Here is a 14332-nt window from a genome sequence, read left to right as displayed (position 1 = left end):
AGGAGAAGGATGCTTGTCATGCAACCACAGAACAACAACAACAACAACATAAAAATTAAAATAATAAATCATAAAAAGATGACATGATATGAGGATCTAAAGATCGAACTGCAAAGACACAAACCAGTAAAGGTGGTCCCAGTGGTGATCGGCACACTGGGTGCAGTACCTAAAGACCTTGGCCTGCACTTAAACACAATCGGCACTGACAAGATTACCATCTGCCAGCTGCAAAAGGCCACCTTACTGGAATCCGCACGCATTATTTGCCGATACATCACACAGTCCTAGACACCTGGGAAGTGTCCAACATGTGATCCAATACAACAGCCAGCAGAGTGTCTGCTGTGGACACAACTTGCAAAGCTCTGCAAAGTTTCTTGAAGGTTTCACAATATATTCTGTACCCATTTTGTCACATGCTGTCTTGACATTACGTCCTCTCCATAAACTGAAACAATTTTGTGATGAATCGCAACAGTGTTCATGCCCTTAGCATTTAGGTAGTGCATTACAGCACAAACTTCGCACTTGGAGGGAAACGGAATGAGGACGTTCATCTCTAACCTTTGCCACAATGCCAGTCAATGAGCTACTAACGATTAGCACTGCTTGTTTGCTTCTGCTGGCTTCTCACCACACAGCAGTGATACCAACTTCCCAGCGAAAATTCCCCGCGAGAGCTACGTGCCTTGTAATCTTACTTTCCAGATAACCCTCATATTTAGGTGCCAAGCCAAAACATGTCTCTTCACCAAAGCTGTTGCAGATCTACAAATCTTATCTTTATTATTTGATGGAATTTTATAAACTTGGTGGCTCAGTGGGTTAAACAGCTGAGCTGCTGAACTTGCTGACTGAAAGGTTGGTAGTTCAAATCCAGGGAGCGCTGTGAGCTCCCGCTGTTAGGCCCAGCTTCTGCCAACCTTGCAGTTCAAAAACATGCAAGTGTGAGTAGATCAATAAGTACCGCTTCTGCGGGAAGGTAATGGGACTCCATGCAGTCATGCTGGCCACATGATCTTGGCGGTGTCTACAGACAATGCCGGCTCTACGGCTTAGAACAGTGTTTCTCAACCTGGGGGTTGGGACCCCTAGGGGGGTCGCAAGGGGGTGTCAGAGGGGTCACCAAAGACCATCAGAAAACAGTATTTTCTGTTGGTCTTGGAGGTTCTGTGTGAGAAGTTTGGACTAATTCTATCGTTGGTGGGGTTCAGAATGCTCTTTGATTGTCGGTGAACTATAAATCCCAACAACTACAACTCCCAAATGGCAAGGTCTATTTTCCCCAAATTCCACCAGTGTTCACATTTGGGCATATTGAATATTCATGCCCAGTTTGGTCCAGATCCATTATTGTTTGAGTCCACAGTGCTTTCTGGATGTAAGTGAACTACAACTCTAAAACTCAAGGTCACTGCCCAAATCCTTCCAGTATTTTCTGTTGCTCATGGGAGTTCTGTGTGCCAAGTTTGTTTCAATTCCATCATTGGTGGAGTTCAGAATGCTCTTTGATTGTAGGTTAACTATAAATCCCAACAACTACAAATCCCAAATGACAAAATCACCCCCCACCCCCCCCACCCCCCAAAACTTGCCAGTAGTCAAATTTGGGCATATTGGGTATTTGTGCCAAGTTTCGTCCAGGGAATGAAAATACATCCTGCAGATCAGATATTTACATTAGGATTCATAATAGTAGCAAAATTACTGTTATGAAGTAGCAACGAAAATAATTTGATGGTGGGGGGTCACCACAACATGAGGAACTGTATTAAGGGGTTGTGGCATTAGGAAGGTTGAGAACCACTGGCTTAGAAATGGAGATGAGCACCACCCCACGGAGTTGGACACGACTAGACTTAATGTCAGAAGAAACTTTTACCTTTCCTTTACTATGAACTTTGAGTCATTTTCAAATTGTGCTACAAGTGTTTTAAGTGGCTTAACATAGCTTTGAATCACTTTGAACTGTTTTGAAAAATTCTTTAGAATTCTTTCATGTTGTTTTCCTGGTTGTACCCCTCACTGTGACATCTGGTGATAGAGGGTGGAATGTAACTATTTCATTAATGAATAAATATGTAATAAATTTTCCTAGGGAAATATTGGCTGTCTGTGGGTGGAAGGGGAATTTTTCCTTTTCTGGGGAGTCCCTTTAGTGACTTCTCTGCCACCACTTACGTAAATACAACGTTAGCCATTGTGTTCATGTGATAAGCTCAGCGAGAAGCTTTTTATTCCAACCCACTGTTTATGCATGTAGCGATGAAGGTGTTCCTTGTTGGGTACACACATGGCTAGAATGCTATTCAGTTCTCAGAGTAAAGATTACATTTGACGCTGAACAGGATTACTTGTTCAACATGCCTAGTCCCGCATTCAAATTCCTACATCAAATGGGTGCTGTCCAGAAACTCACACAAATACACCTGTACCAATTGTGAAGGGGGATTTTCGCACTTTCCCCCAAACTATGTTCACAAATAGCTCTTTGTATCTCTACATTTCTCTCACCAACGTATACAACTTCCAGAGAGTATATAAAGCAGTGGTTCTCAACCTTTCTGATGGCCCCTTCTGCACCCCTCAATGTTTTCTGCTAATGGAGTTCATGCCCTTCAAATATGATGTTTAGCCTCACAACTCTAAGGAGGCTGTTCAGGTCCTGAACCGGTGCTGTGGCTTCAAGCAATGATGGAACTGGACCAAACCTGACATTAATACTCAATATGCCCAAATGTGAATACTGGTGGAGTTTGGGGAAAATAGACCTTGACATTTGGGAGTTGTAGTTGCTGGGATTTATAGTCCACCTACAATCAAAGAGCATTCTGAACTCCACCATCGATAGAACTGGGGCAAACTTCCCACACAGAACCCCCATGACCAACAGAAAATACTGTGTTTTCTGATGGCCTTTGACACCACCTCATGATCCCCCAAGGGCCCCCACCCTCCAGGTTGAGAAGCACTGATATAAAGGATATGAATGTGCAAGAATGACACTGCTAGCAATGTTTGACAACATACAAGGAAGAACAACATCCTGCCTCTTTTTCTCCTCTTTCTCCTACTGAGGGCATTTCCAGGCAGGCCCTATATCCCAGGATCTGATCCCAGGTTTTCTGTTTATCCCAGATTATTTTGCTGTGCAGACTCATATAATCCAGTTTAAAACAGAAAACCTGGGTCCTGGGATATAGGATCTGCCTGGAAGGGCTCTAATTGAATGTGAACTACTACTTTTGTACTCTGAACTCACCTTGCAGCAACTGAAGCATACCAAGGATGAAAGAGGAAAGTGGAAAAAAGAGAGAGAAATTGGTCTTTGTAGCATGATTAAGGTTAATCAGAACATTCAGAGAGTATGCCAATATGATCAGGAATATGATCCTGGCTGGGGGAATTCTGATATTCATAACCCAGAATTGAAACTTTTCACAGCATGTTTTTTTTACAGGAATACAACATAGTTATATAAATAGTTTCATAGAATGAAATTGCACATTGAGCAACAAACAGATGCCAGATTTCTGCAATATTTCTGTTGGCTTTATAGTTTGATTTCTTAATTATGATTTTATTAAATCATTGTATATCTTACTACACTGCTTAGTTTGAGGTTTAGACATACAGGGGGAGAAATTGGGAGAGAGAGAGAGAGAGAGAGAGAGAGAGAGAGAGAGAGAGAGAGAAGATCAGGAAGGAAGGAAGGAAAGAAGGAAGGAAGGAAAGACAGACAGAAAGAAAGAAAGAAGTAAGGGATTATGTAGAGGCCGACCTTAGCACAGCAAGCTAAACCACTGCGCTGCAGAAAAATCCTGCTAATCAGAAGGTTAGAGCATGAGTTGGAGTGAGTACCCGTCGTTAGCCCCAGCTCACCTGCCCACCTAGCAGGTTGAAATCAGAAATGTGAGTAGATAAAATAGGTACCGCTTTTAGTGGGGAGGTAATAAAGGCGCATTGATTGGAGGAAAGCTCCTCGGCATGGAAAATGGAGAGACAGCACCCCTCCGTGGCCAGAGTCAAGCAAAGCCTCCAAGATGCCGGAAATAAGATGGGAAAACCTGCCTTTACCTCTATTTGTGTTGTCTGTACTTATTAATTAAATGAATGTTTGCCATATATGCATTCTGTAAGCAGCTCTGAGTCCCCTTCAGGGTGAGAAGAGTGGAATATAAATACTGTAAATAAATGTAAATAAATAAATGTGCTGTATATACTCATGTGTAAGTCTAGACATTTCAGTAAAAAGTAAATTGGCCCCAAAAACTATGACTGACTTATATGAGGGTCAATGTAAGTATTGCACCTTAATTCTTATCAAACTAAGGAATCATCCACTTGGGCTGTTGTGTATTTTCCGGGCTGTATCCAGAAGCATTCTCTCTCGATGTTTCGTCTCTATCTATGGCAGGCCAAATGTCAGGAGAGAATGCTTCTGGAACATGGCCATACAGCCCGGAAAACACACAACAACCCAGTGATTCCAGCCTTGAAAGCTTCTCTGTGTAGAGTGGTGAAAGACGATTGCTTAAGTCCATTCCAAGAGAACTTAAAAGAGACACCAACCCTCTCTACTCTTTCTCTCAAGATGCCTTTTCTGGCTTTTTTAAATGCCTAGGTCAGAAAATGACAGATGACTGGCCCCTGGTTGGTGTTGTCCCCTCCATGTAGAATGACACTCAATGACACTATGATAGCCATGTATAAGTATGTGAGAGGAAGTAATAGGGAGGAGGGAGCAAGCTTGTTTTCTGCTTCCATGGAGACTAGGACGCGGAACAATGGCTTCAAATTACAAGAAAGGAGATTCCACCTGAACATGAGGAAAGAACTTCCTGACTGTGAGAGCCGTTCAGCAGTGCAACTCTCTGCCCCAGAGTGTGGTGGAGGCTCCTTCTTTGGAAGCTTTTAAACAGAGGCTGGATGGCCATCTGTCAGGGGTGATTTGAATGCAATATTCCTGCTTCTTGGCAGGGGGTTGGACTGGATGGCCCATGAGGTCTCTTCCAACTCTTTGATTCTATGATTCTATGAATTTATCATATTAAAATTCATAATTTGGCCCCCAAATCTTGTGTTGACATAATAAACGGGTTTGATTTATCCATGGGTACATACAGCAACTCCCCAGTTCTTACACCAATGGTTGTTGCCACAAAACCACTGACAACGATCACATTTTGCCATTTTTCATTATGCTGATCTAAGAGCTGAAATTTCTTGTAGATACCCTTTGGTGAATCTTATTTTTCTCACATCCCTAGAAAAACAGGAAATCCCAAGACAAAAAAGATGAATGTGCAAAATTACTTCTGCTGGGGGTTCTTATTGCCGTACCAGCAGTAAGAAAGCAAAAATGCAAAGCAGTCAATGAGGGGGGGGGGGGGGGGAGGCAGAAACTGTCTTATGACTCCATTCCTAAGAAAAGTTAGAGAAATTTCCCTTATTTCCACCTAGATGAAATTTGGGACAATGGTCCCCTGAATGTCTCTGGCTATAAATGTGTTGGTATATGTAGTCATTGATTTTTACTTATTGTATAGGGCACATTTACACAGATTGCTTAGAACAGCGTTTCTTAACCTGAAGGTCCCAAGGGGTGTGTGTGAGTGGTCCCCAAAGACCATCAGAAAACATAATATTTTCTGTTGGTCATGAGGGTTCTGTGTGAGAAGTTTGGACTAAATCCTTCCAGTATTTTCTGTTGGTCGTGGGAGTTCTGTGTGTCAAGTTTGGTTCAGTTCCATCATTGGTGGGGTTCGGAATGCTCTTTGATTGTAGAACTATAAATCGCAGCAACTACAACTCCCAAATGTCAAGGTCTGTTTTCCCCAAACTCCACCAGTGTTCACATTTGGCCATATTGAGTATTTGTGCCACGTTTGGTCCAGATCCATCATTGTCTGAGTCCACAGTGCTCTCTGGATGTAGGCGAACTATATCTCCAAAACTCAAGGTCAGTGCCCACCAAACCCTTCCTGTATTTTTGTTGGTCATGGGAGTGCTGTGTTCCACATTTGGTTCAATTCCATCATTGGTGGAGTTCAGAATGCTCTTTATTGTAGGCGAACCATCAACTACAACTCTCAAATGACAAAATCACCTCCCCCAACCCCACCAGTATTTAACTTTGGCGTATTGGGTATTTGTGCCAAATTTGCTCCAGTGAATGAAAATACATCCTGCATATCAGATATTTACATGACAATTCATAACAGTAGCAAAATTAGTTATGAAGTAGCAATGAAAATAATGTTATGGTTGGAGGTCACCACAACATGAGGAACTGTATTAAGAGGCTGCAGTATTAAGAAAGTTGAGAAACAATAAATTAGAATAGTTTGTCCAAATTAACTACATAGCGGCCAAACTACACATGGAGCTGATCTGATTTAATGCAGGGCAAAACTGCTTAACACAACCTTGGCCCACATTAACCAAAGTTGGGGATTGCTCCAAAATCTGTCACATTTTAGATAGTTTTAGCAGCCACTCATGAGGATGGCAAATAATACTATTGCCTCCCAATATATTTGCTCCATGTGGGGAAGCCTTTAATTTATTTTGCACCCACATTTTTTCACCTTTCTCCAGTTCAAGATCAATCTTATATCTGTGATTGTTTGCATGGCCTAATGGGGGATGTAAATCCAGTTCTCCTTTAGTCCTAATCCACAACACTGAAAATACTTACTGCCTGAAGACAATGTGCTTTGTTGAGCATCCAATTTGCCTCATTGAGAAACTGACTCATTTATTGGTTAACCAAAAACAGGTTTTAAGTTTTGACCTTTCGCAGTCACAGACAACTAAAAAACCACTTCAAACAAAATGTACACAGTATAATATAACCTGGCAATCCAGCCAAACCATCATTAGTTCTACTCCACAGTTGTAAAAATTCAACCATTCTTAAATGTGACAGATAGACTGTACTGCCCACACAGAATAAAAATCCCCCTATCTCCCCTTGTGCAATAATTTTCTGAGCAATTTCCTCTTTGGTAAAAAAAATAAAAATGAATGGGATAGCAGACCTATTAGACCTACTGTATATACTCGAGTATAAGCCTAGTTTTTCAGCCCTTTTTTAGGCTGAAAAAGTCCCCCATGGCTTATACTCGTGTCAAGGTTATTTATTATTTTATTCTGTTACTAGCCGTCCCCTGCCATGCATTGCTGTGGCCCAGTCTGGTGATCTGGAAAATAAATAATGGTTTCTAATCTATGTAATTTCTTTATGCTTGTGGGTAAACAGTATTTCTTGTTGTCTCTTTGTCAGTGTTGATGTGGAGAGTGTCTGGTTTGCCTACTCTGGAATATGCAATATATCATTGTCCTTCTTTAGGGGTCCCTTTCAAATCTATGATACTATATCTGTGTGTGTGTGAATCATATACTGTATATCTATCTATATCTATGGCTGGATGGCTCTTTGTCAGGAGGACTTTGATTACATATTCTTGCCCTAGTGAAGAGAGTGGGACTGGATGGCCTTAAGTATTTTCTGTTGGTCATGGGGTTCACCATGGGAAATTTGCCCCAATTCTGTTGTTTGTGGGGTTCAGAATGCTCTTTGACTGTAGGTGAACTATTAATCCCAGTAACTACAACTCCCAGTAAATAGAACTCCCAAGGTCTATTTCACCAAACTCCATCTATGTTGATATTTGGGCATATGGAATATTTGTGCCAAGTTTGGTCCAGATCCATCATTGTTTGAGTCCACAGTGGTCTCTGGATGTAGGTGAACTACAACTCCCAAACTCAAGGTCAATGCCCACCAAACCCTTATAGTCTTTTCTGTTGGTAATGGGAGTCCTGTGTGTCACCTTTGGTTCAGTTCCATCATTGGTGGAGTTCGGAATGCTCTTTGATTGTAGGTGAACTATAAATCCCAAGAACTACAACTCCCAAATGACAAAATAAAAAAAATGGAGTAAAGGACATACATTGGGTTGTTAGGCGTATGCTGTCCAAATTTGGTGCCAATTCACCCACTGGTTTTTGAGTTAAGTTAATCCCACAAATGAACATTACATTTTTATTTATATAGATATGTATTTATTCTGTATATGTATTTATTCTGTATATGTATTTATTCTGTTATAAATACATAATAAATGTATTATTATTACATTTATTATTTTACTCTCTTATTGTTATTATCACATTTATTTTTATTCTATTATTACTATTATTATTACATTTCCATTATTTTACTCTGTTATTATTATTATTATTATTATTACATTTATTATTTTACTCTATAATTATTAGAAGGAGACACAAGCGCAATTACATTGAAAGAGGTCAGGATGCCTCAATTAATGTAATTTTATTGGTATCTATTTTTATTTTGAAATGTACCAGTAGTTGCTGCATTTCCCACCCTTGGCTTATACTCAAGTCAATCGGTTTTCGTAGTTTTTTTGTGTGTGGTAAAATTAGGTGCCTCGGCTTACATTCAGGTCGGCTTATGCTCGAGTATATACGGTAGTAGAGATAGTAGATCCCCAGTGGTGCAATGGGTTAAACTCATGTGCTGGCAGGACTGAAGACCGACAGGTTTGAATCCGAGGAGAGCATGGATGAGCTCCCTCTGACAGTTCCAGCTCCCCATGCAGGGACATGAGAAAAGCCTCCCACAAGGATGGTGAAACGTCAAAACATCTGGGCATCCCCTGGGCAATGTCTCTGCAGATGGCCAATTCTCTCACACCAAGAGCGACTTGCAGTTTCTCAAGTCGCTCCTGATATATAAAAAAAGCAGATATAGTAATATTACTGCAGTAAAGCAAGCCAGAAATTGAACTGGCCAAGGTTTGATGCTTTAAAGTTGTGAATATCTCATGGGAGAGGAAAAGACCTTTTGGTTCATTTTTTTTCAGTGCTGTAAAACTAATGTATAAATTGAAAATGACAAAAGCAAACAGAAGCAACGAAGGATACGTATTATGTAAGTCAATGAGCATAGCATCCTGTTAGATATGTTGGCAATATGTCCTCAAACGCACACATTGAGCAATATGTCCTCAAACGCACTTTAATAATGATTTTAGATTGTCTGCACATTTCCTCCCTCTCCAAAACCTCTATCCCAATTACGTGTTACCTGTTCATGCCCAGCATTATTTTAAATTTTTTAAATTATTACATTTGGCCCAGCCATTGTTTTTTAAATGCGTTGTGTTATTGTTACTGTTTTTTGCTTATTTTGCTATGAGTTTTTGTATTGATTTGGATTATTGCTGTTATTGTTATTGTTGTGTTGTGGGCTCGGCCTGGCTGTTACCCAAACAAGGGATGAGCTGGAGATGTCTCTGCCTTGGTCCTTTCACTATTGGCTGCTACTTCCTGGCAGATGTCAGGTGGTGCAATACTGGCTAAGCAGTGTAATTTCTCCAGTGGTGTAGGGCGCAGACACCCCATGATAATGCGGCATGTCTCATTAAGAGCCACATCTACTGTTTTAGCGTGGTGAGATGTGTTCCACACCGGGCATGGGTACTCAGCAGTAGAGTAGCATAGCGCAAGGGCAGATGTCTTCACTGTGTCTGGTTGTGATCCCCAGGTTGTGCCAGTCAGATAAGGTTTATTATATGGGATGATAATGATGGTGATGAAGATCATGATTATAATCTGGAATGTGTCCAGAGGAGGGTGGCTAAAATGATCAAGGGTCTGGAGAACAAGCCCTATAAGGAGCGGCTTAAGGAGCTGGGCGTGTTGAGCCTGAAGAAGAGAAGACTGAGAGGAGATATGATAGCCATGTATACATATGTGAGAGGAAGCCACAGGGAGGAGGGAGCAAGCTTGTTTTCTGCTTCCCTGGAGACTAGGACGCAATGGAAGAATGGCTTCAAACTACAAGAAAGGAGATTCCATCTGAACATGAGGAAAAACTTCCTGACTGTGAGAGCCGTTCAGCAGTGGAACTCTCTGCCCCGGAGTGTGGTGGAAGCTCCTTCTTTGGAAGCTTTTAAACAGAGGCTGGATGGCCATCTGTCAGGGGTGATTTGAATGCAATATTCCTGCTTCTTGGCAGAATGGGGTTGGACTGGATGGCCCATGAGGTCTCTTCCAACTCTTTCAATCTATGATTCTATGATTCATGTAAGCCGCACCAAGTCCCTCGGGAGTTGGTAGCGGGGTACAAATAAAGTATTATTATTATTATCATTATCATTATCATTATTATTATTATTAGTCAGCCTAAAACCTTTGTATTTCTCTTTTTGGTCAAAATGAAGGTTAGAATTGCATTGTCTTCTGTTTGAGAACTGGGTGCAATGCCAGGCTTCTCCAAAAGTTCATTCATTGTCCAACACTGACTTCTGTTGCTGCTTTGAGATAAGCTTATTATTGCTATGCGATAAGCTTATTGATGATAAAATAATGCAGACGATGGTGTACTGAAGAAAAGTATTTTGGCTGATGGAGTCCAACAGTTCATCAGAACCAACAGTATAAATAATTGCAGTGACAGACTAGGGTTAGTCTGGGGATACTAGAGATTCAACCATCAATTTTGAATTGAATTGCTGGCCTGGGATAGTATGACTATGTTTTTCCATCTCTGGATGCTATTGAAGGATGAATTATCAAGGTTTATACAGTCCAGAAGCAAACAAATTTAAAGGACACACACACGATCCAATTCCTGCCCATGTAGCTATGAGAACAGTATTGGAGCATACAAGGAATCAGTTAATGTGTGTGTGTGTCAACTGCAAAATAAGATGCATGAAGCTGAGTGGCTGGACAATGCCCGAGGAGATGGCTGAGCCTCGGACTTTTGGATACTGTTGCATTTTTGTTCAGATTTGATTTATGCAGGTGCAGAAAGAGACAGTTTGAAGAGAGAAGCAGAGAGACACAGAGTTTGGTGTGTGCTCTCACTTCATGAACTGCTAAAGGAGTTTATCCACATTATTAAAGGAAGACTATTTTAAATCTCTCATAAAAGGACATTATGTGAGTTGGTGCAACTGATCACATTGTACATAAACAGTTCTGGTCCACCTTACCTATGCAAATGTATCTCTCCTTACCTATCCGAACATATCTCTCCTTATGAACCACTTAGGACTTTAAGATCGTCTGGGGAGGCCCTGCTCTCGATCCTGCCTTCCTCGTAGATGCATTTGGCGGGGACAAGAGACAGGGCCTTCTCAATGGTGGCCTCTCGGCTACCCAGGGATATAAGGTCGGCTCCCTCCCTTCTAACATTCCGCAAAATGGTTAAGACCTGGCTCTTCGAGCAAGCTTTTGCTACTGGAGCATAATTATACGTAAATGAATATAGGGAATGACTGACAATGCAACTGGACAACGATTTTAGTAAGGAGATGCCAAGGATCTTGTTTTTAAAGATATATTTTCTTTTTATATTACATTTTAAATGTTGAATTGTTTTTATAATTGTTTTTAACTGCATTTTGATATTTGTTATGGCATTGAATTGCTGCCGTCTGTGAAACGCTTTGAGTCGCCTCTGGCTGAGAAAGGCGATATACAAATGCGGCAAATAAATAAATAAATAAATAAATAAATATGTCGTTCTGAACTTAGAAGAGTACACTACTTGTTATTCACTGTTCACCTGCATGGTATATTTTCTTTCTCTGGCAAGACAGTGTGTGGGCTGATCAAATCTGAACTATATGTGTTTTGTTTTACATTACACCACAAACAGTGCAGGAAAATTAGTAATAGAGGGAAATTCAATTTCTCAGTTCATTTCACTCAGCTTCCATCTATTTTTAACTGTCTTGGGACCAGTTTGGACCAGTCCGCTGACTACACAGGACATCATTGGCCTCAGGCTTTTCTTACACTCATTATCGGGCACTGAGCTCTGTGCAAGCTCTCAGCATCCGTTCTGAGATCACCAAAGGTGAACACAAAGAAGGAAGGGAGATCAATCCCCTCTTTCCTGATTTGTGCTGCTGAAATGGCCCTTGCAATGGCTAATAGATCACATGGAGTTCTGTGGCTTAATTGGAGCAGCAACCACAAAGATGGAAGACGAGGCGACAATCTAGTGGGCTTGTTGTCCGAAATCCAGGCCCTAAAAGCCAGAGCCCCGAGAAAAGGACCCAGATGGATGACCTCCCAATACACCACTTGACTTTAGAAGTAGGAAACATCCTTGCTGAGAATCCTCACCTGGTTTTCTTCCTTTCCACATAATGAGCACATGTCACCAGAACATCCTCATGAGCCAGAACAGTAGATCAGGAATGCCAACAACAGTTTTACCAGCAGCTGACCATACAGGAACATAATATATCCCACTCAGAGTGACCCTGAAACCCATCACCACATCCCTGCTCCCATTGTTTCATCAAGGGAACTGAAGCACCCGGTGACGCAATGGGTTAAACCCTTGTGCTGACAGGACTGAAGACCGACAGGTTGCAGATTCGAATCCGGGGAGAGCGTGGATGAGCTCCCTCTGTCAGCTCCAGCTCCCCATGCGGGGACATGAGAGAAGCCTTCCACAAGGATGGTAGAACATCAAAACATCCGGGTGTCCCCTGGGCAACGTCCTTGCAGACGGCCAATTCTCTCACACCAGAAGTGATTTGCAGTTTCTCAAGTCACTCCTGGCACAAAAAAAAAATAAAAATAAAATAAATCAAGGCAACTAGGAAAGCCCATCAGCTAAGGGTCGATCCATCCTGATAGTAATCAATGCCTCCACTGTCCCAAAACTAGCAATCATTCCCCTGCCCGGGAAGCCTCCTTCAGCCTAAAGTGGATGGACTCAGACCCAGCAGACACACTCAGAGTTTCCTCCAATTAAAACTTTTTTGAAGTTCCAGCCTTACAGCTTCCATCTATTATAAGATGTAAAATGTGATGACAGCGAAGGTACTTTGAACCAATAAGACAGCGGATCGTAATTTGTACCAATCAGAACAAAGCCTATTATTTTCAAATGTCTATAGATGGATGGCATGTCAGATCTAGGATTCTCTCGTGACATCCTACTTTGGCCATCGAAGCAATGACTCTGCCCTCATCTCTGCGTGTCCTGATTGGAAACCACTGGAGTTGGCACACTGGGAATGAACCCAGGATTCCAGACCACAGGCTGTTGTAGTTTATGTCCAATTGGATCGTGCGGACACTATTTATTTATTTATTTATTGTATTTATTGTATTTATACTCCACCCTTCTCACCCTGAAGGGCACTCAGAGCGGCCTTACAATAGGCAACAATTCGATGCCACATAAAACAGACATATAATAAAATAAACATATAGATTAAGAACATAAAATTTTTAAAACACATATAAACATTAAGACCAATTATTAAAAAGCTTTGGACCGCAAGAAGATCAAACCAGTCCATACTCTAGGAAAGAAAGCCCAACCGCTCTCTGGAAGGAAAGATGTTAGATGCAGAGATGAAGGACTTTGGCCACATAATGAGAAGACAGGAAAGCTTGGAGAAGACAATGATGCTGGGGAAAATGGAAGGAAAAAGGAAGGGCAAAACGGATGGATGGTATCCTTGAAGTGACTGGCTTGACACTGAAGGAGCTGGGGGTGGCTATGGTCGACAGGGAACTCTGGCACAGGCTGGTCCATGAGGTCACGAAGAGTCAGAAGCGACTGAAAACAACCATTAAAAACCACACAATTCGAAATCATAATCAAAGAGCTGTTCCAGTTGTGACTGCACATATTGCATTTTCATTTATTGCACTTCATTACTGTGCAAAGGCTTGGTCCCACAGCCATGTTTTTAATTTCTTTCTGAAGGCCAGAAGGGAGGGAGCTGATCTGCTTTCACTGGGGAGTTCCATAGCCAATGGGCCACCACTGAGAAAGCCCTGCCCGTCATCCTCACCAACCGCACCTGTGACGATCTTAACCTCTGAGATGTTTCATAGAGAGAAATATGTTTGGACAGATAAACTGGGCCAGAACTGTTTAGGGCTCTATAGGTTAAAGCAGTTGTTCCTAACTTGTGGTCCATAGATTACCAGTGGTCCGCAGGAACTAAAATATGGTCTGTGGCCTCATTGTTACTACACCGTTGCAACAAGAGTGACTGGTCTCATAAAACCCTCTTATAATGCTGAGGCTTGTTAAATATGGTTTTCTGTGGGCAAGCAGATGGTAACTACTGGATGGAATATATTCTGTATCAGTAACTAGAGCTAATGTGGTCTATCCAATGCCGTTTTCTGAATCAGTATTCCAAATACGACCAAACCAAATATAAAGCTGACCAAAAACTGATTCGTAACCCTTTTGCACTAATGTTGGAGAGTGGTTTCTAGTCAAAGTTGTCCCTGCTCAAGT

This window comes from Anolis sagrei, chromosome 6 (assembly GCF_037176765.1).
Source record: "Anolis sagrei isolate rAnoSag1 chromosome 6, rAnoSag1.mat, whole genome shotgun sequence".
Classification (NCBI taxonomy): domain Eukaryota; kingdom Metazoa; phylum Chordata; class Lepidosauria; order Squamata; family Dactyloidae; genus Anolis; species Anolis sagrei.
Note: the sequence above shows the minus strand (reverse complement) of the source record.